Raw genomic sequence first — 4127 nt, forward strand, 5'->3', positions numbered from 1 at the left:
ATTTTTTGGTTGCAGCCATCATTGTTGTTTGGCGGGCCCAGGCTGGCGATTCGAACCCGCCACCTTAGTTGTATGTGGCTGGAGCCTCAGCCACTTGAGCCACAGGCACCGAGCCTGGACTTGATTTCAACTGAGTGCTTATCTGGTGCTTAAAGACACAGTGGAGCCAGATCATGCATACATTTAACCTTCACAGCTCCAAGACCTCACCCGGGGAAAACATAAAGATTATCTAATCAGTGGTTCTCAACTTTCCTAATGCCGTGGCCCTTTAATACCCTTCCTGTGGGTCGGACAGGTTGAGAACTGCTGCTCTACATGTTACTATCAGCATGACGCTCAACCCTCCACAGTGGACAAAGGAAGGTTCAGAGGGATTGAGAAAGGAATTACAAAGATGACTATGAAACAAGACAAGTCAGCAAGTTGGAGCCCCCGAGACTTGATAAAGTGTTCCAAGCAGCAACACACTAGAATAATTTCTAAATAAGGTTCCTCAATGGAATTACATACTGAGCATGATTGTGTACACTGCAGATTTATGCATATGCGTTGATATACTGTATTTATAACAAAACCATGTCTACTGCATGTCCACAGGAAACATAAGAGATTCTCTTTCAAGGGCATCTGACTAGACGTCCACCATACTTGCTGACTTATTCCTCAATCCAAACCAACAGTTACATCTAGAACTCAACTGAAGATACAAAAATTGGGTTAGCTTTTGGGGGGCAGGATGTTGGCCTCTAGTAAGGTAACTTTTGAGGGATTTCCAAGAACAATTTGGACTTTTCTGAGATTTTTCACTTTTACGACTTCACCTCTGTTCATTTGACTTGCACGTATTACATTTGGAATCGAGAAGTTCCAATTAAATTCTCTTGACAAATAAAAATGGAAAGTTGTATTTTAATTTGCCTGGTTTGCTCAGGATTTTTCCTTTCAGGCTGCTGTCACACTCTAAAAAAGGCTAAGACCGAGCTCTGGCACGTTAATTCTACACTCTGACTTAAGTGTGTGAAGTGGAAGGGCCCCTGCCACAAAATACCTGTTAAACCTCACGATCCAGGTTCTAGCATCACTCTGCTTACGTGACTGCACACACAAGAAGCTCACGAGAGGTCTCTCTTACACGTAAAGCTGCCAGTATTACTGTGTGACCTTGCCAGACCCAGTTAAGCCTCTAAGCCCAGTTTCTTTCAAATTGAACAGAACTGGAAAATAGTCTAGCAATTACTCAAAATGTCAAACACTTACCATATGATCTGGCAATTCCACTAAGTATAGGTCCAAGAGAAAACATGCGTTCATGAAAACATTTGTACATGAATGTTCACAGCAGTATTATTCATAAAAATGAAAAAGTGTAATTCCACCAATATATAACTAGATCAACAAAATGTGGTTTATCCACACAATGGAATATTGTTTGGCCAGAAAAAGGAATGAAGTTCTGATATATTCTGCACCATGAATAAACCTTGAAAGTATTACACCAAGAATCTAGACACAACCAACCACATATGAGCCGCTAACACACAATGTCCAGAATGGGCAAAACAGATAAATTAGGGGTCACCAGGAGACCATGAGAAATGGATAGCGATCACTTGTAGATACAGGTGAACAAAGGGCAATGAAATGTTTTATTTATTTTTTTAAATGCAGTTTTGTTTTATTGTTTATTTATTTTGCAGTTTTTGGCCGGGACTGGGTTTGAACCTGCCACCTCCAGCATATGGGGCCGGTGCCGTACCCCTTTTAAGCCACAGGCACAGCCCATGAAATGTTTTAGAATTAGACTGTAATGATGGTTTTACAATTCTGTGAACATATACTAAGACGATTGAACTGTACTTTTTAAAAGGGTAGGTTTTATGGAATTACAGTAGCTCCTCTACAGTTGACCATGTCCCTGAATTGACCACTTTAAGTTGACCTAATTTTCATAGATCAGACATGCACCACATATACATATCAGTACGGTAGGCCTAGTTATGTTGACTGCCTCTGTATATTGACCAGTTTTAGAGTCTCTTAGGTGGTCATCCTACAGAGGTTCAATTGTATTTTTGATCTGAAGTTGGATGACTTTGTAGATTTGGGATCTGTGAATATTAAGGGCTGGGCTGATCGTACTACCCTTAATTCACAAACAAAAGAGAAGCCGTACCTGAAGCACACATAAAAAAAAAACATAGGGAAGACTGGATTGGTAGTCAGGAGATTTGGGATGCAAAGGCTGGTTGAGTCTTGGGAGTTACTGCAGGTTCTTGTGCAGAGAATGATGACTGAAGAGCAGATTAAGAAAATTAACTTGGGAGTGGTACATAATTTAGCCACCCTCAAATCTTAATGCCCAGACTATACCTGCAATTAATTGGATCATAATTTCTGGAGTGGACCAGTTGACACCTGGCCAATCAGGGGTGACAATGTGCTCTATACAAACTCAATCCCAACCCTTCCCTGAGGTAAGTGCTATTTTTATTTCTATTGTACAGATGAAGAAAGCGACTCCTAGGAGCTAAGTGCACCTGTAAGGAATTCTGACTTCTCTTCCCAAACTTGGGCATGCCTGACTCTAGCATGAAGAGACTTACTTTCCGTCAAAAGCTAGGCCTTGTTCTTCATTCTTGCCTTGACCTGACAACCTAACACCTTTTAGGTACTCAGTAAATATCTACCTGAAAGGCAAACAAAAAGGGGGCAGCTGGCTCCATTTAGTTTTCCAACTCCCTTGACCCGGGTGCCAAATAAGCCTGGTTAAACTCTCCCAGCCAGCAAAGGACTAAAAAAACACATTTGAAGCTCCATCTGGGTACCTCCTGGGCTCAGAGAGCCAGGGATGAAAGAAATAGGGTAAACAGTCCTGCCTCTGGGGACCTTTCAAGTTGGAACCCGAGAAATGACATAAATAGATAATAAGCCTTTGAACACTGGTGTGAGGATGAGCTAGGTAACTGTGGGGAAGGCGCCTCGAACAGGGCAGGGCCCACCACCTGTAAAGTGCTTGCCCGAGTAGCTGCAACTGCAATAAACCACTGAGCACAAGCCAGAAAGAGTTACAGGCGGGACGAATTCGTAACTCCTGGTCTTAACCCTTAGCTTCTTCCCTCGAACTTGCACCTGCTCCAACACCACTTAGAAGTGAGGCTCCTCGCGGCAGAGCGTCAGATGGACCTTGGCGGCCCCGGCCCCCAGCACTGTGGGGGGGCCTCAGTGTTTTCAGAAGGGGCAAAGGTTGCAGATGTGAGGAGAAGCCGAGGAGCTAACGCCCGGCCCAACTTAAGCAGCCTGTCTCCTATCCTGGCCGTCTCATCCAGCTATGCAACCGCAGAAAAGTCCCTGGGCCCTTTTCGTCCTCGACCTGGAAGGCTTTCGGACGAACGCGGTCCCCCACGGCCGCGCCATCCCTCTACCATAAAAGGGCCGCCGAGCTCAGCTACACCGGACGCCTTACCTTCTTCTGCCCCACGCGCTCGCCGTTACCCCAGCAACGCCGGCCAGGAGGTAGACTTCGCTGCCGTCAAGCAGCGCGGCCGCAAAGCCGGCAGAGTGCGCAGCCGCAGCCCTCGCAGGCCAGTCCGCCGGGTGTTGGCGTAGTGCGCCTGCGCACGGCCTATAGACGTAGTTCTTTGCGCAGGTTGGTGCGGCTCCGGCTTAGGCCCAGGTAACCTGTTGACTTTACTGTTCTACCCGGACACGTAGGCGAACAGCTCTTCTGCACAGACTCAGTTGTTGTTTAATCCTCAAAACAATTTCGCAAGACCCATTTTACAGATGAGATACAGTTTACTGCTAAACGTCACATATACAGTCACGATTGTAGTAGAACCGAGACAGAAAAGTTTTTAGCTTTGGGAGACAGGGGACGCTTGGGGCGACCAGACTTAAATGGCCCTGGCCCAGAGGAAACTGACCTCAGCTTTGTCAAAGTTAAATGTGAGGCGTCACTGCAGAGCAAAAGCATGCTATGCAGGAACTTGTAAGGAGGCGCCTCTCCCAGACACCTGACCAAAGTCACTGTGTGTCCTGTGCGGTGTGGAGGACAGCAGGCAGACCTGCCTTTAACCCCATCTAACTCCCTCACTGCCTGTGGGATTTTGAGCAAGTGACTTAAC

The 4127-nt window shown here is 45.9% G+C and overlaps 1 protein-coding gene across 2 annotated transcripts in view; it reads right to left on the reverse strand.

Annotated features, from left to right (window-relative positions):
* Positions 1 to 3504, reverse strand: part of TSEN2 (tRNA splicing endonuclease subunit 2) — a 42829-nt gene extending 39325 nt beyond the window's left edge. For both annotated transcript variants that reach the window (XM_003796240.2, XM_023516982.1), the window contains exon 1: positions 3467 to 3504. The gene's annotated coding sequence lies outside the window, so the exon portion shown is untranslated. The remainder of the gene's footprint in view (positions 1 to 3466) is intronic.
* Positions 3505 to 4127: the final 623 nt, after the last annotated feature.

This window comes from Otolemur garnettii, unplaced genomic scaffold (assembly GCF_000181295.1).
Source record: "Otolemur garnettii isolate 467f Iridium unplaced genomic scaffold, OtoGar3 scaffold00101, whole genome shotgun sequence".
Lineage (NCBI taxonomy): Eukaryota > Metazoa > Chordata > Mammalia > Primates > Galagidae > Otolemur > Otolemur garnettii.